Here is a 17,142-nt window from a genome sequence, read left to right on the forward strand (position 1 = left end):
AGGCGCTCGTTTGGGCCGCGAGCCTGCTATAGGGCCTGCCTTGCACTTATGTTATTGGCCTATCCAAATTGAAACATTTTTCTTCATTTTTTACATTGCCTGCTCGTGCGTTGGGACGAACAAAACTAGCCTGGGCCAACCTGGACGACTCAAACTAGGTCCGCACTTTCAAGCCACCCGAGGCGGCCTCCCATACCAGCCCCTATGGCGGCGTCGCCCCTTTTTGCGTGTATGATAGGGGTAGTGAAAAATATTCCAGTGGCGCCTTTGATTTACCCACAGAATGGTTGAATTGCTTGTTTCTATGAACTGAGTTCACCAATAATGTGAAGGATGCCAGTCTTTTCATCCTATTGTAGATTTCTTAGATCTCGATATGCCAAAAGTAATCGCATGAAATATACAGTAAAAGCCAGTGTGATGTGTGTGGCTACAACTAGTCTGACTACACGTCCTCATATAACATTTCAAGGACGCACCATCTTACCAGATTAACTATTCTACTTACCAATGCAGTGTGGGAAGAAAGAAGTATTGGGACTGCGTATCCAAGCAATTGATGCCATGGACTCCTTCGTACAACCTTGTAAGGGAAAAAGAAGTTGCAGTGTGCCTGTACAAAGAACTAGCGTAAGTTCAGTTACCTGCTTCTCGGAATTTTAGTTAGCCACTTATTGCAAAATTGTTCAATTATGTTGCTTGGCTTAATTTAGTTTGCTACTGATTACATAATGCCACAGCCTGTTAATCCTATTATAGACTGCGCCTATCTATGTGTTTGATACTTACTGTTAAGAATTACCTGTTTGCCTGAACTTAAATAGCTACTTTTTGTTTAAGTGCTTTGCTCCTGCAACAACGGGTTACAATGATGTTAATAACTACTTTTCAATGTCGAATTGAAACTCTTTAATTCCTTGTTTGTTTAAATGGTTTGCTGTTATAACTCCCAGTTGAGATGTTTTGCTAACTTCAACTTCTCTGAATCCAATCGGAACTTTAATGGCAAAACAGGTTAGCCCTAGATCAAAGAGCGAGGTCCCCATGGACGTTGTATCATCCCACAGCAGTGGCACCGGTCCAATCGTGCATTATGAATTGCCAACTGCTGATGCTCTAGAGGCTAAACTAGTGGTAGAAAGAGATTCTGCTTCTGCACTTAGATATGAAGTTGACATGTTGAGGAAGCAAACAGCACAATCAGTAGCAGTACTCAAGACAACCATTAAATATTTGGTGGATTTCAAAATGAAGCAAGCTGAGACTAACCACATTTTTAAGGTCCTGAAGGAAAAAGGAAATTAAATTCCCACTTGGTAAATCATAGGTGAAATGTTCTTTCCATCGTTGAATAACCTTTGTGTTGTTTGTTCATGTAATCAATCAAACCATTTGTTTTAGAGATCATGTAATAATTGTTTTTTGTTTTTTGTTTTTTGGTTTGTAATTTTATTTGAGCACAAGTCTGTACTCGGAGACATTTCATTTTGATTGTTGTGCCAGAGCTACAAATATGCCAATCGGGCTGAATGTGCATTCAGCAATAATAGTAGTATAGATGGACCATAAGTGGCACGCATCAGAAAAGGGCCAAGATGCTGTAGTAGCTTGGCTAAAAAAAGGATGCTGTTGTAGCAAAGAAAAGTACAGCGACCTGGCTTATGTATGTTAGTTGATATTATTGATCCATATACTCTATAAATGTTTATATGTCTATTAGTTATGTACATTCTTGGTTGATTGACTCGGTATTTGAATCTTGATACATCGCTTGTGTACATATCTAAATGGGAGTACACATTATGCTGCGTGTGACATTTGAGTTGGACATGAAGTGTTCCAAATATTCGAATTCACCTGAAACTGGATTCTAGCTTCTAAATTTGAGTATCGGCATTTGTAAACCATATTCATATATGACCGTGGAATACATCTTTGTCGTCCTTTTGAAGATATATAAAAACACATAGAATGATTTATAAAGATTCGTATAGGAATACAAAATGGATTCAAATTTAGTTGCCAGGGTAAACGTGGATGCTTATTGTCCCAAAATTTGAAAGAAGCAGCAAAATGTCCACGCCCACGTCGGCTGCCCGAAGCCAAGTGTTTGGGAGATGGAAATTACTGTCTACCCATTACACGGACAATCCATCGGCCCGATTTCCACTGCTCTAGATAGGGGTAGGATAGTAACTTCAATTAGACATGACACGACCGCCTCTGAGCCCATTCCGACACGGTGGGTGCAAAACATGGGTGGTAAAACACATTTGATTCAAGCTCGTCCGAAACACCTCTGTTTCTCCCTCCATTTCCCCATTCATACACGGTGGGTGGCAAAACAAACTCGACTCGGCCGAAATCGATGTAGGCAAATATTTTCAATAGGGACAGGTTTGTAATTTCACTCAGACGTGACACAACCGCCCTACCTGTCAGCCCCGTTCATACACCATGGGTGCCAACCATGGGCGCCAACCACCCTCTCCTCGCCCGAAATCGCTCTGGGCAAATATTGGCGAGATGCGAGATTACTGTCGTATCCCCAACCGACGAGACGTCCATATTTTAAACAGGGGCTAAGTTCGTAACTTTCCCATATTTCAGACCGGCGCGTCCCAGAAACATGGTTCCCCGTACCTCTCCCTCCATTTTACCATTCATACACCGTCCACGCTAGAACACCATCCCCACACAAGCCTCCGTCTGCCACCCCATCCATCGCCGCCGTCCTCCACCACATCCATCGCCGCCGTCCTCCACCACATCCATCGCCACCGTCCTCCACCATGTCGGAGCACCTACCAAGACCACGTCGTCCACTGCTAGAGATGGACGTTTCTCATCCACGGCGACGGACCAAGAGCCTTGCATCACGTCCTCTCGCTTCATCGGCGCTGTCGTCCTCTTTGCTGGGTCCGCTCACATGACCTTCTCTTCCACCGCAACGGGACTTATCCCTTGATGCACCCGTCTGTCGCAGATCTGCTTCAACGCCACCGACAGTCATCGCACCCCCGGTGCCTACACGGCGCCGCAAGAGAGGTGGTACTTCGTATCTCCTCAACTTTTTGATCTCAACCAGAAAATAGATCTTAACTTGGTTACTCTACTCTATTTTCAGCTCTTAGAATTTAGTTCTTAGTTCAAAGCAAAAAAAGGCTGCTAAATATCATTTCTCCAGTTTCCCCCTTTTATGATCACTATACGATCAGAATACATGCTTCGTGTCATAATAGCACTGCTCGACCCATCAAGCTAAACAAGCTTAGTTGTTCAAATACGAATCTGATATTATCAAAACAGATTCGTTTAATTGGTCAGCTAAATGTTCCTAAATTAGTTTCGAAAATGCATGTTCGCCACTCGGGTGTGTATCTCTACAGGGTGCCCACGGTGGGCCAGCCCACCCTGGGATTTTGGATCGTCCCATGCCCCGATTCCCCTCTGTTCTGCTGCGCGCTTCCGATCTCTACTCACCCCCAGCCGCCTGCCTCGTCGGCGACTTGCCGTCCTCGAACGGCATGACTCTAGGAGGAGATGCCGGACTAATAGGAGGTCAGGAGCCGCTCACCCAACAGCGTCACCACTGCCCGGGCGCGCCGCCGTGCCTACCTTCCCAGTCCGTTCAGGGCTCAGGCGTGCAGCACCCACTAAGCCAACCTGATTTATCCTGAGATAAGTCCTCAACACTCAGCAGCCACTCCTCATCACCCATTTTCTAACTGATTCATTACTCATTAGGCAGGACTGCCGTTAGGGTTTGTTGTGTGCTCAGTGCTACCTACACTTAATGGTTCATATGTATTTCGGTAATCTTTAGTACCTGTAAAGTTCGCAGGGTTTTCAAAACTCCGGCCCTAGGAAGAGACACTAGTAATTTTGGATTGTTGGTCGTAGTGACATTGACCCAGATTACTACTGCAAGCCATGTTTGTTGACAATTTTACTTGTCTTTCTTACTCATTCGACATAATATCCAATTATTCACATCGATTAGTTGCAAACAATAAGTGCTAGACAAACTTCTTGATTCAGATTTTGGACGGTCTCTTACTGCAATTACAATTCTGCATACTTGTCCTAGTAAGCACACAAGTAAATGATTGATTCACTACATCTATGCTTGCCTTGTCATATTTGTTGTCAATATTCTTTTAGGGTGGACCACCCTGTTTCTAAATATTGCAACCATAGACATGAGTGAATAGTATTTCTCTATGTGATCTCTTCCATCATGTGTGGGCAACGAACACTACATTGTATAGAAAGAAAGTGTCATTTCCAGCTTTTACATAGGCTTCGATCTTTTACATGGAATACAATCTACCTACTTGCTTTGTGTCGCACTACCAACACTCCACCCTTGAAGCTAAACATTATGCCACTCATAATTCCTTAGTTTATTTGTTCAAATACGAATTTCATATGATTCTAATGTTCCTACTTTAGTTTTGAAATGTGTGTCTGCCTGTTATAGAGACATAAGGGGTTTGTATTTCTGTGTGTGGTCTGGTCAGCACGGTTGGAGGGTGAACTTTGCATATGCAGGGGTTTATAGGGAGACACTCTTCGAGTTGAATCCGCAATGCATTCCATAGATAATCTGACTACTTTTTATGTTTTCATGAATCTCGGATTCTGAATAGCATCATAATGATTATGAGCTTGCGCGCATGAAAAGAATAAAGCAGAACAATGCCATGGCTGCCAAACTTGGCATTAAGGGACTGAAATCAAGTCTCGATGCAATGCAATGCAAACGCTCTCCACCTACAGATTCATGCTCAGAATATGATCCTAATAGTGATTCTGAGCTAGAGGGAGACCTAAGTCAATGTAGCTTCCTAGTGGAGGAGTGAAAGGAAGATGCCCTATCTTATTCACCCATCAAGGTGCTCTCTAACTTTCCAAGGTTATAGTTGTCGCACATATCTTGCAACTGATGCTTTGCATTGCTTCTACTTTGTTGAACTGCCATTAGCTTAGTTTACACATCGTGTATGTGAATACACCCTGCATATCCATTTTCAGTACATATTCCATCTGTCATCATACCATATTTATCCATTCAAATGCCGTTCTTGTGTATCAGACGTTCAAAAGGAAGAGGGCGGTTGCTGATCATGGAGGAGCACAAGCAAAGTATTTGGAAAAGGTAGTGGCACCTGATAAATCAAATAGCCCATTAGGTGTAGTTGCAATATCACCTGACCCACAAAACACCCCAACTCTAGCGGACTCTAGCCCTACTACACTGGTCATTTCTGATGCCCCAACTCAGCAGACCCCAACTGTAGCAAACATTATGATTATGCCAGTTGACATAGCACCAGCTCTACGACGCAAAACCCCCATTCCAGCAAAGAGTACACCAAATCCAGTTGCCAAATCCCTTTTCAAAACAGAGAGAGCCCCAATTGGAGCAAATAGGACCCCTGTTCCATCTCTTCCCAGTTTAGAAGACAAAGCTTATATTGTTGTCAGGAACTTTGTGCGCATCTTTCCGTCATGGAAAGATTATACCGCAAACACAGAACAATTTCCAGTCTTCCTCCGCAACTTACGCGTAAGTAATGTACTAATGTTATTCATGGTCATTGTTGCATATGTTTCTGCTGACAGAAGACACAAGATTTCATTCTTTTAAATAGGCGAGGACCGAACTGGATTGTGAAGACGAGCAAGGGTTGGTTGCACTTTTCAAGCACTCGTTGATGACGTATCGTTCCTACCTGAGGCAAGCGCACTTTGATGGCAAGCCTCTAAATGAAATTTCTGTAAAGTCTCCAGTGCTACATTTATCCAACGGTGACTGGAATAATCTTGTTACACATTAGTCTCGGCTGCAGCGTAAGGTACTATCTATGATATCACATCACAATTTGAACTACATTTCTGCATTTGCCTTAACGTCTCACTTGTACGAAAACTGTTAGCAGAAGAGCATTCATTCTCAAGGGACCACAGAATCTCGCAACTATACTGCACACTGCATTGCTCTTGTGAGTACCTCTTGCCCTGTATGACCATACTTACTTTCATAGCTGTTTGATTATGTAGCATCACTGCACATGTTAGTCTCGTTATCGTCCATTTGGTGGACATTATAAGATCCGTATGGACTCTTACATAAATTTAGAATCAACCCAATGCTTTTGAAGAGGTTTAGCTCTGCAGTCCTCTTGTAAGGACTGAACGTCGTCTATCACTGTACTTACATTAATAACTACTCCCTCCGTCCCATAATATAAGAACGTTTTGTACAGTACACCAGTGTTCAAAACACTCTTGTATTATGGGAAGAGGGATTGGTTCATTGTGTAGCATTCTGCATCTTATCTCCCTCGCCCACCATTTACTAAAAAGGATCAGATCTATATTTAATCCTACCAAAAAGTAGAATACACAGACAATGCCAGTGCAGAAGTGTAGCCCATTGCTCTTGTCAGTACATTTTGTCATGTAATGCTTGTACTTCAGGGATTGGTAGTTGATTATGTAGCACCAATCTGCAGCTTATCTTCATTATCCTCTATCCCTTCCAGTATTATCATATCTATAATTACTCTCTACAAAATGTAGAGTCCAGGCAATGCTTATGAAGAAGATTCTGTGCTGAAATTCTTGAGTTATCCTTCCCTTGACATGGAGAAGGGCATTATAAAGCCAGTGTTAACTGTTAATGTAAGTCAGTCCTTCTAAAGCCTTTATTCTCAACTACTGTTTAATTTTCTCATACTCCCTATCGTTTACTGCTGTTTAGTTTGTTGTTTCTACCAAAATGCATGTTCGCAAGAACCGTAAGTTCTAAGTTTTACTTGTAAAACCAAATTCCTTATTCATACCATGCACATTACTCAATACTATATGTATGCTTGTTTTTGTGGATCTATAATCCAGTGTGTGGTGAAGCAGCCCACGTTTGCACCTTGTCATCTCCTATTTTATCTTACTGATGTGGCTGATGATATGAATAACATGCCATGCACATTAACCAAAATAGATACAATGATTTTCTTTGCCCTTCATCTATGCTTGTTATGTTGACATGGTAATCCAGTAGTGTGGTGAAGCTCCCCGCATTATGAACAATGCCAAATTATGCTATTGATATTTTGAACTTACTCTTTATTTTCTAATTTGAAATTGGATGGAATTGACAGCACAGTTATCATCTTTGTTTATACACGTGCAAAACCTGTCATCTCTCTGCTTTGTTTCAGGGTGATATGCCTGATGGCATGCACAAGTCTGCTGAAGGCTATGAGACAAACCCAACATATATTGCAGCAAAGAAGGCAAAACATCTTGAAGATAGCGAGACACCCCAAAGTCTTATCTTGATGCAGTGTTCAAGTTACTTGAGACTAGCAGTCAGACAAGCTCACAGAATTCGTTTTCTGAATCAGTTCGACTTCTTCAGTCCCAAGTTCTAGCAGAAAGGCATTCTGCAACTCAACTTCGACTTGAAGTCCTATCTCTAAGAAAGATTGCGGAGAACACCAATGAGAACCTCATCGCTAAACAGCTACACCTGGAAGCTATGACTGACATGCTAGGCCGGTCTCACAGCCTTGCTCAGCAGCTTGCGCAGCAGTTCCCACGCAAGGCTAACCTTTCTTGAACTGTCTTGGAAGTGGTCTCTGTTCAGTATTATTTTGTTACGCTGCAATGGTGCCCAGTTTTTGTAATCTGCTTCTTCGTTGCGCGTTATGATCACCGGTGGCGAACTTCGATGCCCAGTGGATGTAATATACCATAAATCCTTTACTGTATAGTGTAGGTTTATTCTTAGTTACTATGCCGTAATTTCTTTATTGTATAGAGTAGGTTTGTTCTTAACTCCTACTAGTTACTGCCATCATTCGCTATCTGAAAAAAATCAGATGTAGTCGACCGGGCCGAAACATTCGCCTCTAACGGGCCTGGTGTTTAGCGGGCCACAATTGGGCCGAACTGCATCTTTCTTGGGCCTGAATCATTGGGGCCTTCACACTTTGCGCGAGGACCACAACTTACACCAGCCTATATTTTAGATGGGCCTTTTGTGGACCCAGCGCTTAGTTTGGCCCAGGTAGCGTTGGGCTATTAACAGGCTGAATATTGTACTAGCCTGTTATGGCCCAGATGAAACCATGGGCCTTTAGCAGGCCGAAATGCATATTCGGCCTCAATTTTCACTAGTCGTCGACGGTACTTCAGCAGACTGAAATGTAGACCAGGCCTTTTTGGGCCCAGTTATATCACGGGCAGTTACCAGGCCACAACATATCTCTGGCCTTAGTTGGCCACTGATATCATGGGCCTTTAAGAGGCCTAAAGCTTAGTATAGACATCAACGGGCCAAATTATGCGACAGGCCTTAAACAGGTCCAAAGTCATGTTGGGCTTCACTGTTGCCACCTTTATCACGGGCCGTTAGTCGGCCCGATGTCCTGTCGGACCATATATGGCCCATGGGCAGCACGGGCCATTCCCAGGCCGAAAGTCACACCGGGCTGAAATGGGCCCATGTCTACATCGGGCCTCTAACAGGTCGAAACTCACTGGGCTATAATTGGGCCCAAATATTCGGCGAGCAATTAACGGGCCAGATCTAGCTTCAGGCCGTAAATGGGCCCAAATATTCGGCGAACAATTAACGGGCCAGATCTGGCTTCGGGCCGTAAATGGGCCTTTATTAAGCAGGCCGTTATTGGGCTGGCCCACTAGTACCTGAGTAAGTTCTACAGGCCTTTGACTGGGCCGGCCTTTTTAACCTATATGGGCCTCTGTTGGGCCGTGCCACGTGTCGATGTATCATAGGCGCTTTGGGTCCAATGAGTGGATGACATCTGCCCCAACGTTGAGCCTACACGTGTTTCCTCCAGCCAATGATGATTTTACACGTGGAAAATCCCCATTGGTCGGGGCTGTTAACGGGTTATCGGATCCAAAACCGGACCTGATAGCTTAGCATCGTTCCGTCACCGTGGATGCCACGTGTTAGTCACCCTTGACGAAAGCACTTCTATGACGCGTGATTTATCGTAATGGAAGTGGACACTTCCGTGATGATAATTTTGGTAATGTCATGGAACACTTCTACGACAGCACATGTATGACTATCTTGATTCTATCATAAATTTGTCATGGATGTACATGCATGACAGAAAACGTGACCTACTGTGAAAAACACGTATCATCACGGAAGTGTATTTTTTTGTAGTGTGGGGTTAGGAATTTATGGCTATTTATCTATACATATCCAGAGATTATGATTCAATTTTTAAGCACAGTCGTCTATGTACATACCAATCTTGAAGAAAGTAATGGCACAAACATATGTAGGTCATTCAAAATCAATTATCAAGTCCTGGCTAGGAATTATTAGCACGAACACTAACCCTAGTCAGATTACTAGCAGAAATCATTTGCACAGATGACACAACTAATCACTTATCAATTGTACCATTCAAACAATCAATATACTACACGGATCTAACAAAACTTACTCAGATTTCATGGATTGAGAGAACATAACCATATGATTTCTATTCCAAAATGGGGGAGGCAGGAGTAAGTGCTACCTCTTGAGCTTGTGTTGGTTTTTCCTTGAAGAGGAAAGGGTGATACAGCAAAGTAGCGTAAGTATTTCCCTCAGTTTTTGAGAAGCAAGGAATCAATCCAGTAGGAGACTACACGCAAATCGCCTAGTACCTGCACAAACAATCAAGAACCTTGCAACCAACGCGATAAAGGGGTTGTCAATCCCTTCACGGCCACTTGCAAAAATGAGATCTGATAAAGATAATAAGATAAATATTTTTGGTATTTTTGTTGATTGAAAAGTAAAGATTGCAAAATAAAGAGCGACAGAAATGGCTAGTTGACGGGAAACTAATATGATGTAAAATAGACCCGGGGGCCATACGTTTCACTAGTGACTTCTCTCATGATAGCATATATTACGGTGGGTGAACAAATTACTGCGGAGCAATTGATAAAAAAGCGCATAGTTATGAGAATATCTAGGCATAATCATGAACATAGGCATCACGTCCGTGTCAAGTAGACCGAAACGATTCTGCATCTACTACTATTACTCCACACATCGACCGCTATCTGGCATGCATCTAGAGTATTAAGTTCATAAGAACAGAGTAACGCATTAGGCAAGATGACATGATGTAGAGGGATAAACTCAAGAAATATGACATAAACCCCATCTTTTTATCCTTGATGGCAGCAATACAATACGTGTCGGTTCCCTTTCTGTCACTGGGATCGAGCACCGCAAGATTGAACCCAAAGCTAAGCACTTCTCCCATTGCAAGAAAGATCAATCTAGTAGGCCAAACTAAACCGATAATTCGAAGAGACTTGCAAAGATATCAAATCATGCATATAAGAATTCAGAGAAGAATCAAATATTGTTCATATATTATCTTATCATAAACCCACAATTCATCGGATCTTGGCAAACAAACCGCAAAAACTATTACATCGAATAGATCTCCAAGAACATCGAGGAGAACTTTGTATTGAGAACCAAACAGAGAGAAGAAGTCATCTAGCTAATAACTATGGACCCGAAGGTCTGTGGTAAACTACTCACACATCATCGGAGAGGCTATGGTGTTGATGTAGAAGCCCTCCATGATCGAATACCCCTCTGGCAGATCGCCGAAGAAGGCCCCAAGATGCGATCTCACGGGTACAGAAGGTTGTGGCGGTCGAAAAGTGGTTTCGTGGCTCTCCTAGATGTTTTCAGGGTATAAGAGTATGTATAGGCGAAAGAAGTAGGTCGGTGGAGCTACGAGGGGCCCATGAGGGTGGGGGCGCGCCCTCCTACCACATGGCCGCCTTGTTGCTTCCTTGACGTCCACTCCAAGTCTCTTGGATTCCGTTTCTTCCAAAAAAGATCCTCGCGAAGATTTCGTTCCACTTGGATTCCATTTGATATTCCTTTTCTACAAAACACTGAAATAGGCAAAAAAACAGCAACTGACAATGGGCCTCCGGTTAATAGGTTAGTCCCAATAATAATATAAAAGAGTATATTAAAGCCCATTAAACATCCAAAACAGATAATATAATAGCATGGAACAATCAAAAATTATAGATACGTTGGAGACGTATCAGTAACCCGGGAAACCCTAGGATCCATTTGACACATAAATGGGTATAGATGACTAACCAGTTGTCCGATCGTCGTCGGAGTCGTCGTCGGAGTGGTCGTCAGAGTCATCATCGGGATCGTCGCCCGAGTCATCACCAGAGTCGGTGTGGAACTCCGCCTCTAGCTGTGGAAGCTGGACACCGTCGACGACGTCAGGGTGCAGCGATAACTCGCCACTGGTGACGGCAACCTCTGTCTCCATCTCCACGTCGTGCTCCGGTGCTTCAGCAGCCCCGGCGTCGCCACTCCCTCCGATGGGGCGCTTCGGCGACATCGTCATACACTGACGGCTTTGAGGACTGAGAGCGGCGTCCAGGATGCAAGTGGAGAGAGAGGATTGTGTGTGCGGCGAGGATGGGGGGCGGCCGCTCGGGCGCACCATTAATATGGAGTAGTGGGAGAGGCGAGCGGCGGTCAAACCGTTGTCTCGCCTCCCGATGAGCCTGCGCACCGGACTGCTGGTATGCCTACCCTCATTTCACAGAGCTACTCGCACGCCTCCCAATGACAATGCGCAGCGAGCACGCCTCCATCAATTCAAACAACTGCATGCATGCCTCCCGGTCTGCCTGCGCGGTGGACTGCTCGCATGCGTCCCATCAACTCACGCCTGCACAGCACACGGGTCGCGTGGAGGCACGTATATTGTTTTTCTATTTGGATGATTAATGCCGCCACTTTATTGCTTAACCGAAGCATGGCATTTATCCATTGTTGGTCTAACGCTCACGGTTCGAATAAATAATCCGTTTGGGATATTGGTTCCCAATTATTAATAATCTCCCATTTGTCATTAGATAAAGATTACATCAAAACCGGTCTCAAATTTGACAAAAATAAAGTACAATGCCACTTTGTATTGGTGTCCATATGACAACACGATAAGTTTCATGTACTTAAAATAAGTTTTGGATGTACTAGAATTTAAAAATCAAGATTCTCAATGTTTGAAATTTCTTGCACGGGGAGTAAAACATGCACCTAGAGAGACACATGTGTTTTCGCAATCCATTTAGGTGCACTATCACGTGTGCATGTAGCTCAAATTTGATTTTTGCACATTATAGCCGTAGAAAATCGATCAATTAATGTACTAAAATGTCTTAATGATCTCTGTTTTTTAATTAAAATGTCCCTCCTTTGGTAACATATGTTCACCACGGGATAATTTAACATGCATCGTAGTTGCGGTGGATTCGTGGTGTGGGTGTGGGTGTGTGCGTCTGGGGGTGGCGGGTGGCTCGTAGCACACTACAAGTTGTGAGCCACCATGTGGGTTGGACATTTTGTTAGGCAGGTGCCACATCAGAGTCGTGAATTCGTTATTTAAAACATTACACAAACCTTTCATACATACATGTTTTGGCCACATGTAGTCGATGGTTGTCCTACACGACACTCGATACTCGCGTGTGACACTTTCTGTGGACCCGTGAGGTCGTCGTCCATCACTTTGACGAACAACCGGGAGTGAGGATAATTTGACCAGCAAGGTAGAATCTTTTTTGTTTGTGTTATGGTGGTGTATAGTACGCGTCGAAGAGGTAGGAGGGGACTAGCATATATACTATACGTACGCGTCCGTGAACAAGTACACCTCACTCAGTGTCGGGACTTTTCGGTTTCCGAGGCACGTGCCACATCAAAGTTGTGAAATTGGCTATTCAAACATCACACAACACCTCTTTGGCCCACATGCATGCAGGCGGTGGTTATCCTAGCTAGGACACTCACGTGTGACGCTTCCATCTGTGGGCACACGAGGCCATCGTCGATGCATGCGTCACTTTGAACTACATCGAGAGAGGTTAATTAATTTCACCATCGAGGAGGATTCTTTTTGGGTTGTATTACGGTAGGAGCATATAGTATGTGTCGAAGAGGGGGAAGGGGACCATCATATGTAGTATGCTTCATGAACCTCGCTCTGTGTGGGGGGTTTATGGTTTTTTAGGCATGTGGCACATCAAAGTTGTGCATTTTGGGTATTCAACATATGTTTGGCCCACATGCAAAGCGATGGTGGTTGTCCTCTCGCACCCACTTAAGAGGTTATCAGCGATATTGATGCTTTCCATCTGTGGGCCCGCTTGGTCCATCACTACTTTTTGCCTAACAACGAGAGAGGTTAATTTGAAATAGGAGGGATTATTATTTTGCTTGTAATACGGTATATATATAGGTCATGCTCTGGGATGACCTGATACAGTTTGAGCACACACACATGCATGTGTATGCATGAATCCCTCCCGTCGAGTCGAAGTGGCTAGTACAACGACACGTCATGAACCGATCTCGCTCTGTGTGGGGACTGTATGATTTTTGACGCATGCGCCACAACAAAATGTTGTGAAATGGTATTCAAACATGCATGCACGCATTACCTCCATACATATGCATGTAGTGGTTGTCTTCGAATGGTACACTCCCTCGCGTGGTTATCAGCGACAAGCCTATATATTCGTGGGCCCACGTCGACATCCATGATCACCTTGACCGACAACAAGATTGGTTACCATGGTGGATTCTTCCTTTGGTTTGTGTTATCGTAGTATAGGTCATGGTGAGATTCAGACCTAATTAAGTTTGAGCGCATATACTATGCACACATGCATGCATGAATCCCCGTTGTCGGCTTGAAGTGTGGTGTAACATACATATGCATCGTCAACCTAATAACCCTCACTCAGTGTGGGGATTTCTAGTTCGAAATCACGGTGCCACATCAAAGTTGTTCCATTGTGTATTTAAAAACACACCACTCCATACATATATATGTTTGGGCCACATGCATGTAGTGGTTGTCTTTGGGGACTAGCTGCTTGCGTGATTATTGGCAAGCTAGCCCATCTCCGGAGACGCATGGACGGCCATCACTTTGACCAACAACAAGAGAGAGGTTGTACGACCAAGGTGGATTATGCTTGGTCCGTTTTACGATCCATCTTGGTGAGATGCCTCTCTGGCCCGCCGACTGAAAGTGTGGGGGGGGGCTGTGACTTCACACTTTGCTTGGTGAACCTTGGTTGGGGGGCATGCATTCATAGCTTAGGATTCCCTTCGTGCCGACACGAGGGGGACTTCTAGCTACTTCGCACTTTGCTAGGTGAACCTCGGTTGGGGGGGTGCATTCATAGCTTAGGATTCCCTTCGTGCCGACACGAGGAGGGGGGCATGCATTCATAGCTTAGGATTCCCTTCGCACCAACACGAGGGGGCATGCATTCATAACTTAGGATTCCCTTCATGCCGACACGAGGGGGGGGGGCTGCTAGCTACTTCGCACTTTGCTAGGTGAACCTCGGTGGGGGCATGCATTCATAGCTTAGGATTTGCTTCGTGCCGACACGAGGGGGGGCAAGCAATACCGTGCACTTTGCGAGATAGGTGCCACATCGAAGTTGCATTTGGTATGTGAACATCAAACTACCCTTTTCATACATAAATTTGGTCCACATGCAAGCGTGTTCGTGTTCTGACCCTCTCCCGCGTCATTCTTTGCCAAATTTATGAACATTAGACAAGTCGGATGAAGCAACAGACATGGTTCACTCAAACTAACTGTGTGCCAAGCCGGTGCCCCTGTCATGCACACATCCGCACGGTACATTGGGCTCCACGAGGGCACGAGGCTTCCCCTCTCAAAAAGATCTACCCGCCTGCAGCTTTTTTCTGTTTGATAGCACACGGTTATTGTGTTTCGACCGTGTGTGATGTTTCTTGTTCCAATCCTGCCTGCATCCCTCGAAAATATATGCCCGCCTCGAGGGTTTTTCTGTTTCATAACACACGGTTGTTATCTCCGGACCATGTGTGATGTTTCTTGTTCCCAATCCCACCTGCATCCCTCGAAAATATCAGCCCGCCTCAAGGGTTTTTCTGTTTCATAACACATGGTTGTTATCTCCGGACCGTGTGCGATGCACCATCATCAAAATTTTCAATAGCCCCGGCATTTCACTCCCTCATAGTAAAATTTTCAGTACCCGCATCATTTCCTCAAACACACCCCCGCCCCTCGCCCTCCCCTCCACACACACACACACACACACACACACACCAAAACCTCCTCTGGCGCGCGCGCACACACACACCCTCCCTCGCTTGAAACCCTAGCAAGGTCCCTATTGCTGCCGCCGCTGCAAGGCCTCCATTGTCAACATCTGCCGGTTTGCCCATGCATCTTACCCACCGATCTCCATACCCAGGACGCCCTGAGTTTCTTAGATGACGCCTGCCAAATGCCCCCTTTTCCCATAGATCCCCATCCCCCACTCAAGAGTGTCGCAGCCTAAGCCCGGCTACGCTTTCCGTGGAGCTCGAGGAGCGACTGGCCCAAAAGAGGTGTATCGCGGTCTCTTTGCCGGACGTCGCCAAGGAAGCTGACGACCATGCACTACTGGCAGCAGGCACTCAAGCAGCAGGCTAGAGTATGCGGGTATGTCTCGGACGCCGGCTACGACATCAAGGTCATCGATAGCGACGGCCTGAGGCGGGCTATGTCACAGGTTAAGTGGCCCACCCCCAAGCCCTCGGGTTCAACCACCGTCGATCTCATCCATGGCCCCGCTGCTGATCTCCTCTGGCTCGCTGTCAACAATTTGCCATCCTACATTGCCATCGAGCCCCTTTTGTCATTTCTAAAGGACACGTTCTGCGATGCTGGCGATCCACAACTTCAAGGTCAGACCTCATTGACAGCGACCATGAGGAGGGCACCCTCTCCGGCTCTTCCAAGGGGAAAGAGCCCATCTGCTCTCCCAAGGGGAAAGAGCCCGTCGGCGACATCTGGGAGGGCACCCTACAGTCGTGCTCTTCCAAGGGGAAGGAGCCCATCTGCGACAACATGGAGCACATCCAGGGTCCGTGCTCTTCTCACGGGAACGAGCCCACCTGTGACAAGTGAGGAAACCCATGATTTGTTTTGCCGTGCCTCTTCACAGGGGGAAACCCATGATTTGTTTTGTCAAGTCACTTTTGTAGTGTAGTGAGAATATGTCCAGTTTTAATTGCTATATTTGGTTGTTTGCAGTATGCCTTGTTTATTTCAGTTGTTCACAATGTGATATGTGCAATTATTTACTATGCAGTACATTTCATCAATCCAGTTTTAAACATACCGATAGGAATGCATGTAATTTCTTGATGTTAAGCCTGTTATAGCCAGCATATGCCTCTTTTAATTTTTTTGACTGTTTGGTTGTTTGTAGTTAGCATATGTCTAGTTTCAAATACTATCTTTGGTTTTTCGTAGTATGCCTTGTTTATTCCAGTTATTCACAACGTGATGTTCTATATGTGCAAGTATGAACTGGGTAGTTCAATTTCATCAGTACTAGTTTCAACAATACCACTATGAATGACTAGATTTGGTTGCTGCATCTTGTAGTTAACCCGCCTTTCTATTTTTATTTAACAATAACCAGTGTACTTAGACCGACACAATACCAGTTTGAATGACTATGTTTGCTTGCTGTTAAATGTTAGGCATGTTGCAGTTAACACACCTTTCCACTTGTTTTGCTTTACTAGCGTGCTTAAACCTGCACACTGAAGCTATCTTTTGGAGATTATTTTGTCTGCCATGCATAATTTTGGTTGATGTTTAGCTTGTTGTGCTTAACATGCCTCTCGATGTACCTACACAGGACAATTTTGGGAACAACTGATGATTTCCATTGAGGTTAGTTTCATCCCATGGCTTATATATACTCACTGTTCAGGATATCGATAGCTGTGTGACAGCCTGTGTCACGGCCGGTTTTTCAATAAAATAATTACTGAGAGACCAATCCCTTTTACGGACCAGCGAGGAAGAATTCCTTCTCACTGGTAGACAATATCTTGGTCACAGAAGAAAAATACCAGGAGTACTGAATATAATACAAAGTTGAGCGGAGACTGCCCAACAATTTATTACATGCGCGCCGATAAAACAAGACGGCGGATAGGGTGGCATAACTACTAACTCACGA

This window comes from Aegilops tauschii, chromosome 1 (assembly GCF_002575655.3).
Source record: "Aegilops tauschii subsp. strangulata cultivar AL8/78 chromosome 1, Aet v6.0, whole genome shotgun sequence".
Taxonomy (NCBI): Eukaryota; Viridiplantae; Streptophyta; class Magnoliopsida; order Poales; family Poaceae; genus Aegilops; species Aegilops tauschii.